Source organism: Onychostruthus taczanowskii, unplaced genomic scaffold (genome assembly GCF_017590055.1).
Source record: "Onychostruthus taczanowskii isolate IOZ18803 unplaced genomic scaffold, ASM1759005v1 scaffold67, whole genome shotgun sequence".
In the NCBI taxonomy this organism is placed as follows: Eukaryota; Metazoa; Chordata; class Aves; order Passeriformes; family Passeridae; genus Onychostruthus; species Onychostruthus taczanowskii.
The window spans coordinates 5,362,859-5,375,887 of record NW_024504455.1 but is presented as its reverse complement, the minus strand read 5'-3'; the positions used below and the strand labels follow the sequence as shown (position 1 = coordinate 5,375,887).

The 13,029-nt window shown below is 37.4% G+C and overlaps 1 protein-coding gene across 1 annotated transcript in view; it reads left to right on the top strand.

The window, feature by feature from the left end:
- Positions 1–13,029, top strand: part of CADM2 (cell adhesion molecule 2) — a 575,572-nt gene that overhangs the window by 377,941 nt on the left and 184,602 nt on the right. The gene's annotated exons all lie outside the window — the stretch shown is intronic.

The window sequence follows — 13,029 nt, the reverse complement described above, 5'->3', positions numbered from 1 at the left end:
ATTGCCACAAATCAGTGTGACAAAGAAGTAAACCTTTCGGAACTAATCATGTAAGGTCAGCAGTGCTGTAAACCATTTCCTGAATTTCAACGAAGCAGTGATGAAATAAATTGGGCAGGAGCTCTTTCTCCTTTTTAATGCCTTTATTAAAGAGATTCAGCTCAGGTGGGATGAAATCACCGGGCTGCCCCCACGCCGCCGCTGTCCCCAAGAGTGGCACGGAGGAGGAGGGTGATGCAGCTCTGTCCGCTGGTCTGCAGGCAGAGCTGGGGACTGCGTCCTCACGGGAGATTCGCAGATTCCTGCTTTTCGGTCCAACACTTTGGGTCCCCTCCTTAGTGAACATCCTTTAGGTCAGGGTGAGAAGCAAAAAGGATCCAAGCAGGCACTGGACTTCGTGCCCATCCTTAGACATCACCTAGGGTCCCCTAATTCTATATTGGTTCGTGGTTTTAGGGGTTTTCTTGGAAAATGGGAAGATTTTGGAGCAGTGCATTTCTCATCTGCATACGTGGTCTCAGGCCACTCCTATTTTCCTGATACTGCCTGTCCAGGTGTTGCTCCCGGGCAAGCATCAGGAGGACAATGGCTAAATCACCAACCATTGACGGGCAATTAAAGAAGAACTCTTAACAATTAAGCTAATTTAACAGCAACCGGTCCAACCGGTTTTAGCTCTGTAACCTTAAACAAAAATAGATAACTTTTTATTCATAACAAGTGATGTAGCAAATGTAACCTGAGGGGTGTATTTTGACTTACAGATACACATAAATCAATGCATACATGTTTATATATACAGATGCATGTGCATTTATATGTATGAACATATATTTGCATAAAAATAATGAAAATAGGTATTTTACTATCATTTTTCTATTATTTCTGGTAGATAAATTTGACTTGTCTTATAATTAAACATCAGATTTTAAGGCAGAAATCCCTGCTAGTTTACATGTGTTTTGGAAGTCAAGATTCACAAGGTTTGCAGAGTTCAAATCCATACATTGCTTAGTTTGAGGTTGTAGTACAATAATAATAATCAAAGAAAATACAGCCAGTTGAGAGTGTTTATGCATTGGAATAATTAAACCAATCATTAAAATACAGCTGGGGTTTGTTTTTTTTTTTTTTTTTTTTAAACCCTTGCATGGCTTTTTGCAAGATCTTTTTCTCAGAAACTTTGCATGCATTGGGTGACGTGAATGAGGGGAGTGAACAAAATCAAATTCATATATTTGCCTATGCATGCTTTAAAATTTGCTCTACTCCTTTCTGTACTGTTATGTATTCAGCTGTGGTGCTGCGTAACAGCGGTCAAGACTTTGAGACCTTCATAATTAACGAAACAAGCTCAACCCAAAACAACATCTACAGAAGCCGCTTTTCAGCACAAATAAACACGATCTCATCAGTACTCAGTGATTAGCTGATACTCCCATATATTACCATTCAAACATAAACTGCTCTGGAGGCACAGGAATTGTAGGATGAGTCAGAATTACTCATGGGTACCGCTCATCTGTGAGCATTAACACACCCTTATTTCAGAAGTGCACATGCATATTGAATGCACAGCTGAAACTCTATATAGTGAAAGAGGTTTGACACTGTGATCTGCCTTGTATTTGGAGATCTCTTGCTCAGCTGCGCAGTGCCTTCAAGAAGTCCTCGGCTTTTCCTTTGGAGCTGAACAGCCCTGTGATGAAAGCACCCAATATCCACAAGGAATTCAGTCCTGCAATAGTTCTGTCTTTTACCAAAAGCCTAGGACCTATTTTATGATCTCCTGTGGTGGAAGACATGAAGTGGATGATGCCTTACTGCTTTTCTCATTACTCTGTCTAAGCAGTAAAGAAAGGTCTGTTCCTCCTTTTCAAGTCTAACACACTTAACTGGCAAACAGTTCTCTAATACAGCACTGGAAACATCCATTCACAACTGAGAGAATTCTCAGGAGGAGTTTCTCTTTTGGCACTTATAGTATGAAATCCAGCAGTCCTTTGTGTCTTTGCTCTTATATATGGGTCTTCATCTTTCCGTTCTGAAAGTCTGGAATTGGTGCTGCCATTTTCAGCAAGGCACAGTTGACCTCATGCCTACCCTAAGATCTAAGAGTTCCAGAGCACATTATTAAATTATATTCTGTGGGATCACCTGTCTTTTGTTTGTGCATTGTTAGCATGGGAAAACTCCAGCTGGTCTCCACTTCCCTCCCCCTCCTTGTTGGATTGTCTGTAAGCTGAACAACAGAGCCTTTGCTCTCAAACATTGCATTCAATGCTATTTCCTAAAGTATTCTCTCAGTCTTTGTCAAAGACTGCTTGTATTAAGTGCTGTAAAGCAGCTGTTGAACTCTCTACTTTAGCCTTGCTTTGAGGCACTTAGAATCAATTTAGGTTGAAAGGTCATCTGGTCTGCAGGTCATTTGGACTGAGCTACCCTGTAAGTAACACCCACTTAAATCTGTTTGCTCACAGCCTTCCAGTCAAATTGAAGTATCTCAAGGATTTCACAGCTACGGGATAGATTTCCACTGTGATTGCTTGATTTTACCATGGTTTTCTTTCTTAGACTTTTGATGACTTAGAAGAAGCTGCATAAAGTTTTTTATGTCTGCAGAGTAGGTAAATACTTGGATTTTGCACAGGACCGGTATTCCTTTGGACTCCTGGGCAGATGCTGCCACAAGATGCTTGTGGGCAGAATACTTGGGACATTTCCAAGAAGTCTGGTTCAGAAGGGTTTGAAAGGTTGAAGGGGGCAAAATGAAACATGAAAATGGTCGTTTATGGCACTTAATTTGATGAAGCAGAAACTGAAGATGCCACCTGAAAATCTCAGACTATCAGAGGTATTTTCAATGCACTAATATTTTAAGGACTGTTTCTTAATGCACCAGATGAGATTTGGTTAACTTGATCTCTATAAATGAACATTTCCTCTAGCAGAGCACCTATTAGAAGACTGCTTGACCTCTTAAGGAGTGCTATTGTGACAATTTCTGGACACTATTGTTGCAGATCTTTTCTGGCAGCAGGTAGCAATGGTTTCCAGCCTGGATGGTCTTACCAGATCTGCTAATGATGTGTCAGTTTTCAACCAGCAAGTGGAAGAGAGGGCCAAGTGTCTTCATTCAAATGTAATTGGTTGAGAAATAGAGTTCTGTGTTCCTCATTTTCACTTCTTTGATACACTCCAGGTCATCTGCTAATAAAAAGTTTTTGTCAGATCTGTTCCAAACCTCCTGAAGTTAGACAATTGGCTTTTAACCCTTTAAAGTATAAATCAGAATTTCTGATAATTTTGATTGTGGGGTTTGTTTTTTGGGGTTTTTTTTTGGTTTTTTGGGTTTTTTTTTTTTTTGGTTAGGAATACTGAGTATGACTATGGCAACTTCTTATAAAGAAAATAGACTATAAAGTCTATTTATAGACTTTATTTCTATTGCAATTTCTATTGCAGGAGGGGAAAGCAAGCCCTCCAGAAAGATCTCTTATAATCTGCTTGTTTAGAAGTACAACATTTCTTTCTCTTCCTAAGTTTCATCTGGCCCACAGATTAGAAATGGTGACATTTCCGAGAAGATTCCTAAGTCCCCAAGAAGAGACATCTTGCAGAGGGCAAGATGTGTCTGCTTTAATTTTGCAGAATTCATACTATCCAATCTTTATAAAAACCTGTTGGATTGGTAGCTATTTCTGACATGCTTCTTTCTCACATTTAACTGTGTATGAAGCTCTGGTTTTAATTTTTTTCTCAGGGAAAAATTTGTATCACAGTGACACTGTTTCTCATAGCAAAGTATTGCTGTAGTACCCACACAATGCTATATTCTCTCTCCAAAACTGGCATAAAAGCTGTACTTTTGATGGTTCTAGGGGAAGTCCTTTTAATGGGAGATACCATCAAACTTTTTTTCTACTTTAGTATTACAGTTTTAAGTACTGTAAATGCCTTGAACTGTATCTCACTTGCCTCGCAAGTTGGGTAACAGGACTGTAACAGGACTATTTTTTGTAGCCTGGTGGATACCCAGGGGATTTTTGAGTTGTTTCTTTTTCTTGACTTTCATTGCATCTGTATCCCAAAGAAACTCTCTTTATTTTTGAGAACCACGGAAAAGCATTTTTTTCTTTCAGTCATTTCTTCTACAAATGCAGAAGTATATTGGTTCTGCCTTACTTTTAAAAGAGGAGAGTGATTCTCCTTCAGAAGCATAAGATTAAATTTAGCTTTTAAAATGCTACTTAAGGCTTACATCTCAGTCTGTAATATAAATCATCGTAGCAGTTGATGCGCTGTCTAAAAGCATCTTATCCAGGAGGCAAAGATCACTCTGGACTTTATTCACTTGATTTACTTTGTTTGTTCTCATTATGTCAATGAAATTGGTATCAGCTTATCTGAAGCTTAAGTCAGGATGGATCATGGGAAGAGTGTTGAACCAACATACTCTTTTATTGCCTGGATAGTTGTGCAGTTACTCATGTTATCTTTTAGTTAAGAATCAATTTTTTTCTCTGGACTTCACCAGATCTTCATCACTGGTCATGTTCTACCCAGCCATCTCTCTGATTTTCTCACAGCATATGATAAAGTTTATTGTATATAATCTACATAAGTATATTTTTAAATATGTAGGTAAAGAAGAGGTTTCATTCATTACCAGAGTTTTGGTACAAACCAGGAGAAATTGTGTTGGCCAGAACTTGTCAACACAATTGCAAGACCTGCAGGGTCTAAACCTACCAGTTTAAGTCCTCTCTTTAGTACATGTAATTAGCCAAGCATATTTCTCATTCAGAAAATTATCATAGAATTAAGTCAGTAACACAGCAGCTGTCCATGTAAGGAGCAGGATGATATAAATGTACACAAAGGAGACCCAAACACTATTTTTCTTATTTGCATTATCTTCACAAAGTTCTCAGCTATGTAGTTTACTGACATTAGTCAGGCATTAGCTTTGCTGTTGGTTTTTTTCTTTTTCTATTTTTTTTTTTTTTTTTTTTGGTTGAGGAATAGCTAACTCAGGGTATCATCTGCAAAAATGACATTCTGCAACATATGATGGCAAAAGCTGCAAACAAGTGGAAGTGTATAGATGTTGAAAGTGTGAATCCAATATAGAGCCTGGGGAAACTCCATAAATCAGTGGTTTGGAAGAGCATTTATTTATGGTTATAAGCTTTCACCCCTGAGACATGTAGAAATAAAAACCTGTCATATTCCACCTTTACTACAAGGTCATTACAAAAAGCTTGCCAAGACTGTTGTAGTAGCATAGCGGGATCTGAAACCTGATTGAAATTTTTCAGATATTCTAGTGCTATTGAAGTAGAGGAGCTCTGCTTTGTAAAATCGTATGATGTTTTTATTCAAAGTACAGTTTCAACTTCTAAAGGTAGAATTTTCATATGTCACTTAAAGGTATTAAAAGCACCTTTAGTATTTGTAAGTGATTGTACTTTCAGAGAGAATAACAAAGCCAATGTAGCCTTAATAACCATTCCTTTACTGTCTCTCTGGTATTTCCTCCCCTGTAGTTTAGTCTCTGCTTCCAGTTTATAAAGCCTGTTCGTTCCTCCAAGGATTAAATTCTGTCCACTTGTTAAACTTGTGAGACTGAAACATACGGATTTCAGTTTTCCTCCATGATTTCTCATGGATGTCAAGGGTCAGAGTTTTCTCATATTCAGCATTTCTGATGAGGAAGAAAGTGGTGATGTAGAACCAAATTTCATGCTTTTCTCTGAAGGCAGTCCACAGAGAAACAAAAAGCCAGAAAAGTTTGGAAGTGAAAAAGTTTTGAAAATGACCATGTTTATAGTGCAGGAAGACTGTGAAGGTTTAAATCTAAAATTGTGTTGGGTCTTGTTGATTTTTTTTATGTCCTCTTAAATGCAAAATTCATGTTAGATCAAGACAATAGATTATTTCACGGTTTAGTTTTCCATTAGATAATGTAAGATATTATAATTATGTCTCAAAAAATCATGCATATCTAAGTATATTTTATATATGCCATTTGTCCTAGAAGATTTGGGAGAGAAAGCAGTTGCCTGAGCTCTAGAGCATTTTTTAGAAAACTCACAAAAGTTCCTGTCTTTTTTTTCTTCCTTATAAACTCCAGCTGTGATCCTCATGGAGAAAAACTGGAATCATAATGATGACAATAACTCTTGACAAAGTTGCTGACTGCTCTTTACTCTTTGTAATTATACTTGGAAAATGCTTGACCCTAACATCAGTAAGATCTTTCCAATATTGAGAAAGCTGAGATTTCCACATGATGCCATGTACACAGTCACAACACTCACCATTAGTTCCTGCCAGAATTCTTCTGCCATTCAAGTTCCCAAGTCCTGCTACATAGTAAGGAGACCAAAAAAACATGAATCAGCTTTTCATTTTTTAGATGGAGCAGCTCTGGAAGCAGCAGTTTGATGAGCCCATGTGTCCTCTTTACGGCTTTTAATGCATTTTATTCTGTTTTCCAGAACAGATGCAAAAACCCCAGTATTAACAGTTGTGGTCATATGACACTCACTAAAGTTTCAGGTTATTATGTAATAGAGCTGCTCTAACAGCACAGAAATAGCAAAGGAAGGTACAAAGCCTCCCTGAAATGACATCTGTAAGGGCAGGCTATTGCTGTCAACATGTCCTTTATATTTCAGAAGCATCTACACTGAGCCAATGTGTCAGTCATTTATTGACTGGATGGTTTTTTTAGCCAGTGCAGAAGAATTTGGGATGGAATAAGGACAATGTCTGTTTTCACGCTTGTGAAGTGCAGCACAGCTGTGGGAGAGGAACTCTAGAGAGGATGTTCCATTCTGAGGTGGACCTGGTTATCATTGACTAAAGCATTTTGTCAGTTCTGATTCCCCAGTTTTCAGACGGGCCACTCTTCCCTCCACAATGTTTAATGCAAATTCTGATTGCCTTTTTTTTTTTTTTTTTTTTCAATTTATCTGTGCTCATTTGGGTGTTAAGCATGTGAGACTGTCAAAAGCAGTGTATTAGGAAAGCTTGCCATACTTGACTAGAACTCTGCTGGAAATGTGGTTGCTTTATTTGCTATTTGAATGGATGTGCTGCTGTAAATCTGGTCATGGTTTTGAGCATTGAGCCCTTATGACTCTCTGCAAAGAATTTCCAAAGGCAGCACATTGCATTTCAGACACATATTGCTGTGTGCTGGCTCAGTTAAATAATTTGTCAGATTCCAGTCAGACAAAACACTTGGCTTCAGAGTCTAGACTGTTGATTTAGGTACAATCAAAAGGATATAGTGAGTTCCTAAGGTGTGTTCATCATATTTTGTTCATCCTGTGGAATTGTTTGGCACGAGTGCCTAATATCTGGCAGTTGGTTGGAGCTGCTGCTCTGAGGCAGGTTGTCAATTTCTTTGTCCTAAATATCAAAATTTCTCAACTTCTATGAAGTTTGATGGTTTTTTTCAAAATTTCATGGAGAGAAAGGGACTTGATAATGATACTGAAATACAGGAGAAAGATAACAGTTCGTGTACAGGTTAAACTCATGGTCACTGACTTTTATTTTTCTGAAGATATAGACACTTTTAAAAATACAGGCTTTTCTTTCAGGCTTGGGTTTGTTCCAGTGCGCTTTTATGACAAAAGGAAGCGAAAAAAGTGCTTTAAGTATAAGGAATTTTTTTTCCTCAAATCCTCTTTTGAAAACCAGGGAGCTTATAATGATTCTCCACATTAGGTCAGATCTCAAGATTTGTTCCTTAAATCTCTGTATGGGATCAGATCTTGAAAGAATTTGTTTTACTTTAGTGGTCAGTGAAACACTCAGTGTTTAAATGGCTGAGGATTCACCATCGCTGCTACCATTTGTGGTTTTATGTTAATTCTAACTTGGTTTCTTGGTTGAAGCATAAAGGCCTAAATCAGCTAACACTTTTTCATGTGTGCTGTTATAGTTTCATAGGGATCTCTAGCTCTTTGTAAGTAAGGATTATGCTCAGCATTCTTCTGGGGTTCTTTCAAGGGCTAATAACTTCAAGGTCTTCCTCACATTTTAATTATGGGCTGCATATAAAGGAAAGGTAGTGGAAAACACTTGAGCAGTGTACTTGGGAGGGATTTTTGTTCCTGTGCTGTTGGTACGCTACTATTTTAAAAAATCTGCTGTGATTAGAGATGGTCATGGGATGATTTATGTTGATCTGTTGACCACAAGGTCTGAAGGATCATTAGAGATAAAGGAGAGAGAAATACTCAGTGTTTGTTTACCATGCACCTTAAATTGTTGATTCTGAATTAACATCCTCAATCACTACTCACCCCATTGCAGAACTCCCAACTCCTTCTCTGTCAAGCTGATAAAGCGATGTTCATCTCTTATAAAAAACTAGCTGGCAAAATCACATTGTCTTTATGCAGCTTCTCAGCTCATGTAATAGAACCAGAGCTCTGTTTGGAGTATCACAAATATTAGCAAATTTCAGAAGGAACCTCTGCCATTTATGTTTTGGAAGCTGTTGCTGCCCCCCAGGAAGCCAAACAGATGTATGTGTCTGTTCTTCACAGATTGCTGCAACTCAAAGTATGCCAGTACCAGCACTCCAGAAAAGAAAAAACCCTCAGGTTTTCCTTTTTAGGATTCTAATTCTATGAATCTATGATTCTATGAAATCAGATCTGGAAGCTAAATAGATTAATAACATGTAGTAATTAAAAAAAAAAAAAAAAACACCCAAAACACTGTAAATTTTGGATCTTTTCATTTGTTGTTTCAGCATTCTGTTAATGGCCACCCTAGAGACCCACTAGCTGAAAGTCATGATTCCAACTTAGTCTTCTAAGTTTAAAGAATATTATACAAATCTTTAAAACACTATAAGGTGACAAAAATTATTCAAAGGAAAATAAGCAAGTGAATTAAGGGGTTTGAAATAAAATCAACTGTAGCTATCAGGAGGGAGGGAAACACTGGAAAGAAGACCACTGGAAAGGAATAGTGCAGTTGGCCTTTGCAGCAGCCAGCAGTGGATGTTCTTCTTAGGCTTTGCAGGTCCCCAGGTGTCTGATTGAAATCAGTTTGCAAAAATCTGGTTTAAAGGATGCAAACAAAGATAAGAGTATAAACTCCTGATTTATGTCAGTACCTGTGCACATAGAATGCATCCAACTGTTTTCCCACAGACTCACTCTTCTCTTGTTAACTGGTACTGAGAGTGCTGTAGTCCTTTTCCTTTTGTGAAGGGTGATTATCTTTTTCTTTTTCTTTTTTTTTTTTTTTTTCTAATAGGTATTCTTATTTCTATATGCAGACATAATATGTGCTGCGTGTGGAATATCCAGAGAAAAAAGATTTATTTTAGTTGATGAAGAAACAATTCTATATAACTAAGTTTTTCAAGGTAGAAAAACTTTTTGTGCTTTTTTCTGTAGTTTCCCTTCTCATTCAAAAAGCCTGTCATTGGAAATCCCTTTGTTTCATTACTTGATTTCCTTCAGAAGTAGCTGTTAGCATTTGTTTTAGGGAGCAGTATTTATTTTGTTTATTCATCATTGATTTCTGGAAACATAAATTGTGTCAGCTAATGCTTTCCAAATAGAAGCTCAGAAATGAAGGGAGAATATCAATCCCTGCATTAATGTCCATTTGCATTTTAGGAATTTTTAAATGTCTAACACTAATGAGCTAATAATTCAGTGTTCTTTTCAGATAATGTTATGTACAGAAATGAATAGAATGAATGGGCTTCCCTACCATGATTTGGCTTCTCTTACAGAATTAAATTTTTGGAATGATTATTGTAATGGACTACCCATCCCACTCTGACAATAAATATTCCCCAGAAGGCAGACTAGTAAAAATGCTTTTCCAGAGCAGACATAGTAGAATTCCCCTGATTTTTTGCTTTCCCTCTCTTCAAAAGCCCAAGAGGAAAAGTGGGCCTTGGAGCTTTGTTGAGATAGGTTTCTGGGGTTTGGGACACCAGCAGTGAGCAAGGCCCAGTATTTCTCTCTAATATCTGATCTAAACCTACTCTCTTTAATTTGATTCCATTCCCCCTTGTCCTGTAGAGATGCTCTTGTAAATAGTCTTCCTTTATTCAGCTGCCATCTTGATCTGATCTAAACACCTTCCAAAATGCATCCAGTCATTTGTGTAGGTTAGTGACAACTAATAACTTTACATTTTTAAAAATAAATTTTGCTTTCTTTAGTGCTTCTGTGAGGAGCAAAGTGTTATTTCCAGTCACAATTACTCTAAAGAAGATGTCATATCAGCGATTTTGGCAGTAAAGCTGTCAGTCTTACCTGGAAAATGTTAACATGTTTCCCAAAATATGTGAATTTGGTAGAGTTTTTAAAACACAGTATTCAAGCCCTTTGGCTGATTCTAAAATGCAAGTTGAACATGTACAGCTGTGGAGGTATTCTTGATCATCAAGACCAATCTCTATAGGTATCACATATCTCCTCCTCTGTCTTCATTCTCCTGAAAAGCTGTGGATTTGTTGGTTTTTGTTTGGTGTTGGTTGGTTTGATTTTGATTTGTCTTCCTTCTCAGCTGGTTATTTAATGAGGGAAGCTCTGAACCCTTCCCTTACAATGACAGGTGTACTCTTCTAATTTCCAGAAGCAGCATATTCACATAAGTTTTTATTTCGTCAAGATTAATTATAAACATCTTCTCACGTGTAATTTTTTCTCACTGTGAATAATACACATCTATATTTCTTTCTTCCAGTCATCATGTTGGTAGACAGATATTTTTCAGTCTCTTCTATTTCCAGGATGATATTTTTCTAGTGTGGCATGGTGTGAATTGGCTGCTGTTGACTGAGCTGAGTAGAAAATTCTCCAGTGTTTTACCTGGGATTCACTGCATCTTTTCTATCCAGCCTTCCTACATCTACCAGAAATACTTCAGCTGTCTTATAACTGCTTCCCTTGAAGCTGCTCCATATTGGTCATTTGTACTCATCCGGTGATAAATTAGAAAATTTGTCTTCTTCCTGCTCAGATGTTCTCAGCTAATGAGATTCTAGGTTATAGCTGAAGTTTCAATTTTTAATCCCCAAGTGCATGGGGATTTTTCCTCATTTCTATTACTGCAGTCCTAAAGATTGTCCAGCACTTTCTGTGAGATGTATCAGCCCTCTTCTGTATGAATGATACTCTTAAATTTCACCTCTTCCTGGTCATTTGCAGGGAACAAATTCACTTATCTTTCCCAATCTCCACAAGGTGACTTGGAGGTGGGTTTGTTAACTGGGGTTTTTTGGTCAAGACATGGATATTTAGCAAGTGTAATGCTGCTTGGTGGTGGTAAAGAAGGCAAGCAGTGAGATACAAAACAAAAAACAAAACAATAAGAACAACAAAAAAATTTTTAATCTTACATAAATTATACCTATACTACATAGAAAATAATTTCCTGATAGGTGGGGTTTTTTTGTATTTTTTTTACCATAATTTTTCGCTGGTCATTTTTTAATGAACTTTCTAGTCATGTCATTACTTCATCTGTATCCTAAGTACCTAAAATAATTGTGCTCTGTGCCAGCAGAATTGTATTTGGACTAGCTGTGTATCCTTTAAAGACTTTATTGGACATTTCCTGCTTTTTGCACCATTTTGTGTTTGATTCCTGAATTGTCTTATGTCTGTCTTCCAGAGCATTCCAATCTGCTACAGATATTGTAAATCCTATTCCAGGGTTCCTGTTTGCTTGTTGGTCACATTCTCTAGCTTATCAATACCACACTGATGGACTTTAGAATTATTATATATTTTTCCTTTTCTTTTTTCCCCCCCCAGGCACTTAGGGCATTATTTGACATTATAAAATCTTTCCCTTGGGAATTCTTTTATTCAGACATGCTCCTTGTTTTCGCAGTGATCCATGACAGCCAGGGAATGATTTTTTTTTCTTTCTTTTTTTTTTTTTTTTTTTGAATATGTGCAGCATCACGCAGTACCAAACTTGCTGCTCCTGTAGAGGCACAACTTGTTGCTCTGTCAGCAGCTCAGGGAGCTCAACACCTCTTCCTGTGACCAGCAGAGATTAACATTTTCTATGTCAGGTCATTTACTTGGCTTGTCAGAGTGCAAGATTATGGCTGAAAGGGTATATTGACCTGAAAACATAAGTTTATGAATTTATGGAACAAAGTTGCAAAAGTATGCGGCATAATATAGTTTTGAGTTGGAGTATAAACGTAACAGAGTCTATCTGCCTCCCTCATTGGCAGTAAAGGAATCTGTTATGGTCTTGACATGTGGCTTCTTCTGATTAGACTGGCTTTAAGATGCTTTCTCCATGCTTGGGGCAGAAAAGAGGCCTGTTAAAGTCTTATGATTTCACTAGTTGGATGTTTCTTTTCTAATATCACAAATGACTTCCTAGGAAAACAGATTCTGTATCTTGCGCTCTTTTTTTTCTTTTTCTTTTCTTTTTTTTTTAATTTTTTTTGATTTTTATTATTATTATTATTTTCTTTTGTGAGACAGGGTTGTCCAAACCCTTTCCATGGATTCTGGTCAAAGCCTGTTACAGAAAAGAAGGTAAAACAAGAGTTTAATATACTTGAGGCCTGTGAGAAAGGTGATGGCAGGAAGGAACTCCTGAAAGGAGGAAGATGGCACTGATTTAAGTAGGAAAGGATTTTTAATTAAATGCTTACAGAAATGTTACATATCAATTAAACTAAACCATATTTCTGCTGGTCAGATTGCATAGTGATTTGAATTTCAGAATTTTTTCTGGTAAGCCATCCCCTGGCCTCCCGCTGCCAAGGATTTTTTGTGGGCTTTTTTTCCCATTTTCAGTGTTCTGTCACTTGTTTCACTCGAGTATTAAAGTCTTGTGGCTAAAGAGGTCTCTGCAATGGAGCTTGCTGGGTTGTTCATGGCAAATTATTTTACAAACATGTTGTTTCTCTGTTTCTCTCTGCTTTGTTTCCTTGAGTGTGTGATGTGAGCTTCTATTAGACACAAATTGTGTATCCTGAGGCAGCATAATAGAAAACCA